Genomic DNA, 11,435 nt, shown 5'->3' with positions numbered 1-11,435 from the left:
TGAGAAGTGTGACTTTAAAAGTGTAATTTACCACTTACTATTTCCTTTTTAGCTTTATTTGAAAGGGATTGCATTAAATATTTTAATTATTAGGTCAAATTTTCTCTAGGCTGGTTTTGGTTGTCTTATTAGGCCACTTTCGTTTTTTGTTTTGTTTAAGATGTGTATTTGTTGCATTTCATAATGTGTCCAAAGGTCTTTGGGCATAGAGTGCCCAAGAAATGAGAATTATTGGGAATCAGTTACCTATATATACACACATACACACCTTAGTTAAGGGCAAAATGAAGCTGCTTCCAATGGGATCATCCTTCTGTGCATTGATGATAGCCAGAAATCTATATAAGAGGTACGTCTTTGATTTGTATATTTGTCGTCGTCTTTTTGTGGAAGGAGAAAGGTGTTATCTCCTTTTTTGCCACAAAGTAATTTTATACTGTATCCTTTGGTCCAATACATTAGTGTGTACTGATGTGGCTCGACTAAAGTTAATGGAGCTATGCTGATTTACATCAGATGAGAATCTGACAACTCTAGCTAAGAAGTTGTTTTTTAAATTTTTTGACAGTAACATATCAGCTGTTTGTTCATATTTAATCTATTTAGTTTTAGTAAACAGTTATTAAAGTCATTTATCTGGTTATCCTCCCCATAAAACAGTATATAAACCATGAATCAATTAAAAACAATGTCTATCAGCACTATGATTTTTTTCTTTTGTTTACCTGAACTTTGTGGACTGTGTATCTTCTACATATAGATTTAAGCTTTCTCCAGCTGTCCACAGAACAACTTTCTTAGAACTTTTGGACATTTAAATCAGTCTGTCCCTTGCCTTGTCATTTGCCATTCCTCCTAGGAATTACCATAGACCCAACCTTTATTACCTCTCTCTTGTGGCTTGACCCAAAGCCCATTGCAATTAACTGAGACGCTCATCAATGTCAATGGGCTTTAGACCAGCCTCTTAGTTTGTATTGTATCAATTATGTCATGTGAACTATGTCTATTACAATTCATAATATACCATCAAGGAAAAAAGTTACGAGAACTTCATAATTTATTTTAAATGACCTACTCTATTCCAAGTTATATTTTTCCATACTGTACATTGATGCTGCATATACATGGAAATATGTGGCTGAAATGTCAGAAGATTATCTAAAACCTGATAATCCATATATAGTACCTAAACTATGTTGACTATATTAAGGCCGTGGTTCTGAACCAGAGATACATGTACCCCTGGGGGTACTCAGATGTCTTCCAGGGGGTACATCAACTCATCTAGATATTTGCCTAGTTTTACAACAGGCTACATAAAAAGCACGAACGAATTCAGTACAAAGTAAAATTTCATACTACACACTGAAATGTAAGTACAATACTTATATTCCAATTGATTTTATAATTATAAATAGTAAAAATAAGAAAGTAAGCAATTTTTCAGTAACAGTGTGCTGAGACATTTGTATTTTTATGTCTGATTTTATAAGCAAGTATTTTTTAAGTGAGATGAGACTTGGGGGTATGCAAGACAAATCAGACTCCTGAAAAGGGTACAGTAGTCTGGAAAGGTTGAAAGCCACTGTATTAGGGCCCTATCTGCATACCCACACATGAACGTGGTCCAACACCACATAAAAGCCTGATATATAAAAAAAAAAGAGTCTAGCAGACAGTCACTTTACTGCTATATCTTTCTGACTCCTTGTAGTCTTGTCATTGTCTCTTTCACAGCTAGTATGATGCCTTCCCTGGGACTCTTTCATTGGCATTCTGCCTTTCTTTTCCCATTATACCTAGAATAATCTGAATACTTTTTATTGGCCTCCAGTCAAAGAATGGCAGGCTGCTGATAAAACACACATTGTAGTTTACCATCTGGCCATTCTTCCACGTTTGCAGAGTGTACAGTTTCTTTTTGTCATTAAACACCATTATTCAGTGTCAAAGGAGCTTATTTGCTATTAGGGAGCTGATTCGGAAAAGTGTTACACATCATTTACACAGCTTTTACATAGAAGTTGCTCACAAAGTGCAGAATGGACTGTTTTCAAGTCATGTACAAAAAAGTTTTAGATTAATGGATCCCTTTTCCTCCAGTGTTATACAGGTGGTTAATTTTTTGTTCTTATTACACAATCAAGTAGTTCACAAAGGAAAAAAAGAGCTTGAACACCTAGATTGAAAGTTCTCTAGAGAAGGGACTATCCTTTTAGTTACTTGTTTGTACAATGTCTAGCACAACATTGTCCTGATGCTTGATTGCTGATAATAGGTCCTATCATAATAGTGAACTTGGTGGATATATTATAAAGGATTTCACCCCCAGATCAGTGGATAAACAGAAAGAAGCCAACCACATCTTTGTCCTGTGTCCATTTGAGTAATCTGTATTTTTCCTTATCTCAACATTTTATAGCACCCACAAATGTAATAGCAGTTTCCAACAAACAATTTTAATATCTCATTTCTGAAAAGCTCAAAGTCTACAACTCCATTCCATGATGTAGATGTGCTAGCACAGAAACATGCAACTACACAAAGTCCCATTCAACGGGTCACCACCTGGGCATAGTGGTCCACAACTAATGCATCTGCTTACAGGACTGGGGCCTAAACGATGGACTCTACAGACAACAGATGACATAAAATATGCAAGAACGCTTTCACCCTCTCCATACCCATGGAAAAGCACCCCCAAACCTGTTATACCAAGACATACTTAGTCATAGGGTGACCAGACATCCCCTTATTTTTAAAGGGACAGTTCCGTATTTAAGCCCTCCTGCAGGTGTCCTGACTTTTTTTTAAAATGGGCAAATTGTCCTATATTTTCTGTCTTCTCCCCCCATCAGTACTGGTGGGGCCTGCTGCTGGCTGGATCCCTGCTCACCAGCCACCTGCCCACCAGTGGTGAGTGGGGGGATCCAGAGGCCGACAGTGGGGGTGGGTGTGCAAGGCTGGGGTGAAGATGCAGTGTGTGGGGCCAGCTTCTCCCTCTGCTGGTCTGCCAGTGCAGCCCCCGCTGCATGCCAGCTCTCAGCCAGTAGGGCCTCACCCCCCAGTCCTGTTTCCGGACGGCACTGGGTGTGTGCTGCAAGTTGCAGTGGCCGGTCAGGCGCCGGGGGCGGCCAGTTAGGTGTTTCCTCTGTTGCCCACCCATTGGCCCTTTATGTGCTCCCCCTCTGGCTGCCCTCTCCCTGCTTTGCCTTTTCACCCCCCCACCCCCCAGCCCCACTGCTCCTCCATATCTCCCCCAGTGGGGCACGAGTCCTGCTCCCAGCGCTGTGCAGAGAACCAGGCCCTGGTCGAGTGCTCAGCTCACCAACAGCCTGGCCAGCAGGTTCCTTCCTTCCCCCACTGCCTCTGGCTGGGCCGGTGACCTGGGAAAGTCCAACACCCTCCAGCCCAGGACACTGGCCAGGAGGAGCCAAGCCCTGCATGTGCCCAAGCCCTGCACAATGCTGGCACAGGGAAGCTAAGCTCTGAGTGGCAGGTGGGTTGGGGGGGAGGGAAGCGATTTCCAGTCTGTTCATGTCCCAAACCTGCAGGCTCTACAGCAACCCCCACCCCATCTGGGTCCTGTCCCCAGGGAGCACAGGGCTACTCCGTCCCCTAGGTACCCTTCTCTGCTAAGCCACCTCTCTGGCTGGTTTCACTGAAGACTCTGTAGTCAGGTTCCCTGGGCCCTGGTGCACAATGCAACCTTAGAGCTTAACCTCTTCCTGCCCACACTGTAGCCAAGGGACAGGAAGCAGCTGGGTTATATTGGTGGCTAGCAGCAGCCTGGAGGTGTTACCTGCCTTTTGACACTTTGCGGGCAGGAAGGGACAAGCTGCTTCCAGCCACATGGGGCAGAAAGAGAGGAAGAGATGAGCTCTGCAAAGGCAAGTCAGGTCATCCCTTCCCTCTATCCTTCTCCCCTGTGGCTAGAAGAAGCTCCCATCCCTTCCCTCCCACCCAGTGCAGAAAGGCTGCTGCTGGTCACATGTTGATGTGAGCCCTGGCAGAAATCTGGGAAGGGGAGGCATGTGACCCTGCATGCCCCCCCATGTGTTGCCTTAGGAAGATGCAGTGCCAGGTACCAGGAGAAGCGGGTCCATCCCAAGGGCCCAGCCAGGCATGGAGGGCGGAGAGCACCGGGCAGGGAGGTCAGGTTGGTCCGTCACATCCTCTGTGTAAGAGGTATATGGGAGTGTGCGCATCACCCGTCCTCGTGTGAACCCTAAAGCCTTAAAGATAAGAAAGTAAATAAAAAGAATCCAAGTATGCAGTATTTCTTTTTAACAGAGGCTCAGTCAACTTGATGTTAATTTGAACATTTGTACGATTGATTGCCATTGAACTCGCTTGAATACGAGTAATTTTACTGGGTGTCCTGTATTCAGCATTGGGAAATATGGTCACCCTACTTAGTCAGCCAAGGTTATCTGCCTGGATGCCCTCAATGTCTGATACAGTTCTAGCCCTCAATGGTTTTCTGGCAGCCTACCTTCTTTGGAGCCATACTACCAAGGACTTCCCTATGCCTGCAAAAGCCCCCATTCACCATCAAATGCATCTGCAGAAAAGTTAATACACCAAGGAGTTGTATTAACTTTTCTGATTATCTGCACATGAAGGACCTATGTCAGTCCTGAGGAAGAGCCAATGAGACATGATTAGCCCAGGTGAAAATGCTCACCTATGCAAGAAATATACACATCAACATCATAACTGGGTGGGTTGATAATTGACTGGGTGTTTTGGGGTACTGGCAGAGGTGGAAGGCCAATCTGAGGTACAAAGACATGGTGCTGGCATGTTCATTCTGTCTGATATGTTTTATAGAGTAGATTATATTGTAAATAGAAATGGAAACATTTAATATATAAAATACAGACCTTTTAAATAACATAAATATAGCAATTACCAGTCAAAAACATTGAGAGGGATGTTAGGCTATTAATATGCAGGTGCAACTCTTGTTAACATTAAAAAGTAGTTAGCTGTGTGAATTAATGACAGAACAAGCCTCTAAAGGAGTCTAAAATTTTGGTAGTGAAGTGAAAATTACTTAACATTAGACTCTCAGAAAACATTGAATTATGTCAAATGATGTTGATTCATTGTCTCTAATACCAATTAATCACTTTTTTGTGGCAAACGTAAAAATTTAAATGAATAGCTTTCTTAATGTAGTAATATCTTATTAACAATAAACAGCTGAGATTACTGAAGGATTTGTGCAGTAATGGGAGCAATAGTTTGTAACAAATGAATGTAATCTACATTACTGCAGGATTTTCGCTGCAGGATTTAGTTTAGGTAAATTATAATGCTATTAACTTGTTAGAAAAAAGAGTCAAGCAAGGAACAATTACAGATTTCAAATATGGATCCAATCACATAAAGCTGAAAAAAAAGAGGAACTAGAACTACAAGGAAACAAGATGTGCTGCAGAGCAAATATACTTGATTAATTTATGATATTTTGTAGCCTTTGTTAAAAATAGTATAGTTGAAACTCTGTGGTTGCCAGTCATAAGTGATGGAGAGCAGCATGGTGTGTAAGAGTGGGCACAGGCCAAGTGGGTCCTGAGTTCTAATCCTACCACTGGTTTACTGTATGGCCCTGGACAAGTCACCTCAATTTCCTCTCTGAATTTCCCCTTCTGTAAATTGGGAATAATGACACTTGCCCACTGTCACAGGGTTCACTCACCACAAGGGGTGCCTCCTCCTGGCCACTCTGGGGATTAGATCTTTCCAGATGCTGGTGCTCCCTCCTCTGGTGCTCTCTCCACCCGTCATCCTCTCAGGGTATGTCTACACCCAGCCGCTAGTTCGGCGGCTGGGAATCGAAGTTCTGGGTTCGACTTATCGCGTCTTGTCTGGACGCGATAAGTCGAACCAGGAAGTGATCGCCGTCGACTGCGGTACTCCAGCTATACGAGAGGAGTACCGTGGCGTCGACGGGGGAGCCTGCCTGCCGCGTGTGGACCGAGGTAAGTTCGAACTAAGGTACTTCGACTTCAGCTACGTTATTCACGTAGCTGAAGTTGCGTACCTTAGTTCGAATTGGGGGGTAAGTGTAGACCAGGCCTAAGACCCTGTGGCCCCTTTCACTCCAGGAGCTGCAGCTTTCTCTTCATGACTTGGTCTTCCAGCCAGGTGACTAGGGTTCACCCCCTTCCTGGGTATCAAAGTCTTTCAGGGCAAACTGTCCCAGGCAGTCCACTCTGCATTGGCTGGTCTGTGCCACTGCCCCACTGGCTGGTAGGGGAACCTGGGGCTCACTCAGGGGTCCTCTCATCAACAGCCAACGTCCACACTATCCTATGCGTTGCTGCTCTTCCCCTGAGCCTCTCTTACCTTTCTGGTTTCCTCCCCTTCCAGGATTGCCAGCGCAAACTCCCTCCTTCGAGAGAGGGACTGTAGACTATATTCTATAGTCTCAAAACCACTTTCCTTCTCCAGGGAGCGACTGCCGGCTACTTCCCTGCAGCCCCCAGTTGCTCTCAGCGAGGCTTCATACAGCCCCCTCCTGTTCCTGTCCAGGAAAGCCTCATGTCTAATTAATCCCTGCTCCCTGGCTCCTCCTCCAGGTGCAGTCTGGGCAGTTAATTGGTCTACCTAGCCACCTTAACCCCCTCAGGTCTTAAGTGGGGTGGACACCCATCACACCCACCTACCTTGCAAAAATGTTATAAACGTTTATAACTTAATATATCTGTACGGTGCTTTAAATACAGGAAGTGCTATAAAAATGCTCAGCATTATTATTGACTTCTTGTGGCTCTTGTGCAGAGTGAACTAGTCTATCTGGTCATACTAGCTTTTTCGGGGATTGCATTTGATCAACTTGAAGAGCTGCTTTTTTAATCCAATTGGACCATGGTGAATGTCCAGATTTACTTAAGGCTCATTTTCTGGAACCCCAGTTTTTGGGCAAGTTATGTGTGGATATTTATTTCAGAACAAGAGAGCTGTATTTTGATATAATTTAAGTAAGTATACAATTGACTTAAGTGATATTGAAATAGAGAGCTTTTATTTCTAAGTAACAGTGTCCACATACAGACTGGCACCGAAAAAACTAAAGGTACAAGTTACCACCAATTTAGTTATTTTGCTCCCAGTAACTAGGTAAACAAGCTCTAAATTGCTAGGACCCAAAGCATTTAAAGCTTATAGGTTAAAACCAACATCTTACACTGAACCCAGAAATGAAGTGGAACCAAACAGATTGTTGTGCGCACGATTGTACATTGCTGAGCATGCTGCCCAAAGTTCCCTAGCACCATTGTAGCATTCTGTACACAGAATGGCTCAGGGGCCTTCCAATTGGCTATCGTCACTCTATTCACGCCATTCAAAGAGTCGGAGAGAAGCAAAGGCAGAATTTCACCCTTAATTGTTTGCATCATTAAAAATATTTAAGCAGCTCCCAGGAAATTTAGTATCTCTTTAAATCTTGGTACCAGCTAGGAAAAAGGTCTCTTTGGAACTCTGCAAGCCATGTATTTGATTGAAACTTGCACACGCTTGATGATTACCTGTTCTGTTCATTCCCTCTGAAGCACCTGGCATAGGCCACTGTCAGAAGACAGATACTGGACTAGATGGACCATTGGTCTGACACAGTATAGCCATTCTTATGTTCACACACATTTTTTTTCCTTCTTGTAGTTCTCATTATGTTTCTAGTGGATTCAGCAAACAGTAGGGGAGCCCTCCTGCTGCTAATTTTACATTGTAAAATCCCAAACCTTAACCAAACAGTGTGTAGCCAAATGGATAACAGGCCAAATTCATCCCTGGTGTGAATCACATCAGGGATGAATTAAGCCCAGTGGGCCTGATCCTCCATTCCATTACACCCATTTTATATAGAAGTAACTCACTTGAAGTCAATGGAGTTATATCATCATAAAACTGGTGTATAGGAGTGGAGAGTCTGGCTCATGTGCCTCGCCAAACTTCAAACGTTGCACTCACATGTTCACCTTCTGCTATGGTTCTATTTTTACTAATATACTTTAGCTATACATAAGTTACAGAATATTTACCACTTTCCTAAAGCAAAAGAAAAGCTACCTAACTGCAAACTATATCGCATATAAAAATGCCCAGTTACTATCTGTTCATATGGGTGGACTGTTGGCTTTGTATCAGTAGTAACAGACATGTCAGAAAAGAGTTAGAAGTTCAAAGGGTCTCCATGTGCATGTGGAATGTCTGCAGGAGAGTCTCTCTCTGCTCACACTCTAGTGGAAAATAGCCATCTCCCTGACATTATGCCCACTCCTTTGCAACCTATGAAAGCTCATGCTCTGAAGCACTGCTTGGAAGAGACTCTGGACTTTGAAGTGAGGGCAGAGGTGGGAAGGTGCATCTGTGGCAGCACCTGCCTCAGAACAGTCTGTGCAGAGATTTGGGATGGGGTTAAAACAGACCTACTCCCTGTAGGTTCCTTCCAAGGCTCATCCTGTGCAGCCAGTGGCAAGAGAATGAGCCAATAGCAGCTTGTTTCCAGCAGATACCAAAAATATTTCTGTAAGAGTGGAAAGGTTAATCCCTCTGCCACAAATAGCACAAACCAAGTGAAATGTAGTCATTTGATCTGCCCATTAGTGTGCAAACTCATTTATCAGGCAGTTCAGTACTCTTCAGACCTCTTTAAACATTTCTTTGTTAACTAGCACACCTACCTAACTTAGGTCCTTCTGTGACCTCACCACCAACCTGTCTGTGCCTCTCTCAGTCAGTAATGGATTTAGCATCTCAACAGCCCTGGTGAATATTCCCAGTTTACAAAGGGGTACCGGAGATCCAGAATGTTGCATTATTTGCTCCAGGTTACACAGAGTCCGTAGCAGAGCTAGGAATTGACCGTAGGACTCCCAAGTCCCAAACCACCATCCTAATGCTAAGATTATCCTTGTGTCTATCTAGAACACATGAAAGGCAGTGGCTGCTTCCATCTATTTGGAAGTTATTAATACATTTGCACAGAATGTGTGGGATGCCTGAACTAGCATAGATTAACTAAGAACCAGCCTGAACCCAAAGTTATTTTGGCAATAGTTCAGTTAATTAAAAAACAAGTTTTTATTTTTTTTAGTCCCTACTTCCAACATCCCTCATATCTATTTAATCCCTGCTCCCTGGCTCCCTAGATAGGAAATAGAAATAGCAGGAAAATGGCTGTGCTCATCCAAAACAAGAACATGATATTAGAGAAAGAACATCTCTCACTGGTTCCTTTTATGAGGTTGCACAAACTTAAGGTCTGGTCACTGACTGCTCTCACTGAAAGTCTATAGCAGCCCTCATGCCTTCGACATCCTGTACATCAACCAATCTCCATCTCCTGCTTCAAATTTACTCCCCGCCACACACACACACCAAGACCGCATTCCAATGCTGACCTCCCTTTCTCCCTCTTATCTTTGAGCCCTTCAAAACACTCAGTACCAGTTTTAAGAAATTCTCATAAGGGTGTGCAATTCATGCTGGCTCTTTGTTGTTTTGGACTCCTGGTTGTCTCTCTGATGACCTTGCTTTTGCGCCAAGTGAAATGAACCATTTTTTGCCCTTCTGTACATTAATAAAAAAGATTAAAGGGCTGATTCTCATCTACACGAAGGCCATTTTCCACCACTCTGGTACTGTAAGGAGATTTTAAAGTGGGTAGAACTGTAATTTATTTGCACATTCAGGCCTCTTAGACACTGTTAAGAGCAGTGTAAAATAGCATCAGTGTAAATGAGAACCAGGCCCTAAGTCCTTCTATGGGGAAAGTGAGCTGGTGCCCAGATCTTCTGATTTGTTAGTAATTAGTAATGATGGTATATGGTGGTGGTTTCAATTGGTTTCACCCTATGCACGTTTCTAAAACAAAATCAAACACCCTATCAGATCTAGTGTTCATGGATGTCTTGCTAGTAAAACAGCTGATCCAATTCCTTTAATGCCATATTTTGCTTATCTGCTGTTTTTTCTACTTTGGGCACAAAAGCACATTTAATCTAATGTTCAGTGATTTGGAGCTTGCAATTTGTTCACCTCTGTTAGACTTTTGGTTCACATAATGTTTTATAAATTGAATACTCATTGTGCAGCTGCTTCTGTAACCTGTTGTCTAGTTTCAATACCACTTTTTTTCTAAGAACAGCACTAGTTTTAAAATAAGAAAGTACTTTTTCTCCTGTCCATCAACTCACTTGAATCATTGCTTGTAGAATAATTAAAATTCTAAATCTTCTATTCTTTAATTAGTTTTCATGACTCTTCATTCTCTAAATGTTTTTAGGGGGGGGGGAAATCATATCTTCCCCCCCCCCCCAGGCTCCTCTCCTTTGCATACTCATTCAATGCCAACCCAAAAATATTAAAGAACCCTATCTGAAGTAGAGCTGGTGAAGATTGCGGAATGTTTTCTGTGAGTATTCTTTTGGATTTTTAAATTAATTCACTTTAACTGTTCAGACCTTTTTCTATAAAATTTTCTAGCAAATTGCTTTCACTGGTGGGAGTGTCAAAAAAAGCAAGTTGTAAATAAGTACTGCAGAATCAGAACACAAAATTTCAAATCTGTAATTTTAAGTATTTCCATCAGAAACCGGACTCAAAAAGTACATGCATGCAATCAGGGAACAGAAAAATACCAAGTGACCTGTCCAATCAAAACGGTTCTAATTTCAAATTCTGAATACATGGAATGAACTTGGGAACAAACTACAGATCAGGAATTAAACACAAGAATTATTTGCTGAATAATTTTGAATAAGGAGAAATCCATTGAATAAATTATCTATTGTAAATTATTCATCCAGCACTAATTTAGACTAACATCCTAGCAACCCGGAGTATGGAAGATCTTCCAATCCCACCTCCCACAACTCTTCTAACAAATCTGCAGCAGAATATCATGTATGGGGTCCAAAGGTCATTCAGGGCAGGGTGAGGCAGATGGCCCAGGATGAGAAGGTATAAAGCATTAGAGATTGGCTGACACTTTGCCCTTTTAAGGTCATCCATATAGGAAGACACACATTATCAGCAAATTTCCCCTAGTGGGGAAATGATGGAAAAGCACCGATAGGTAGAGTACAGGCAGACAACATGTGGGGTACAAGGCTACACAGAACCAAAACAGTGTTTATTTTTTATCACTTTTGCAGTAAAAATGGCCAATTCAAAACTGCAAGACTATTACAAATTCCACAATCAAAAAATCATGCATAACTATACACTGCGCCCTGACTGTATAGAGATATAACATTAACAAAATTATAAATCAGTACCTGAATCCCAAATTCTCCAGCGTTCTGAGGCACTCATACTTAGTTAAGTATCAGAGGGGTAACCGTGTTAGTCTGAATCTGTAAAAAGCAACAGAGGGTCCTGTGGCACCTTTAAGACTAACAGAAGTATTGGGAGCA

Source organism: Terrapene carolina, unplaced genomic scaffold (assembly GCF_002925995.2).
Source record: "Terrapene carolina triunguis isolate 2854851 unplaced genomic scaffold, T_m_triunguis-2.0 Scaffold66, whole genome shotgun sequence".
Lineage (NCBI taxonomy): Eukaryota > Metazoa > Chordata > Testudines > Emydidae > Terrapene > Terrapene triunguis.
Note: the sequence above shows the minus strand (reverse complement) of the source record.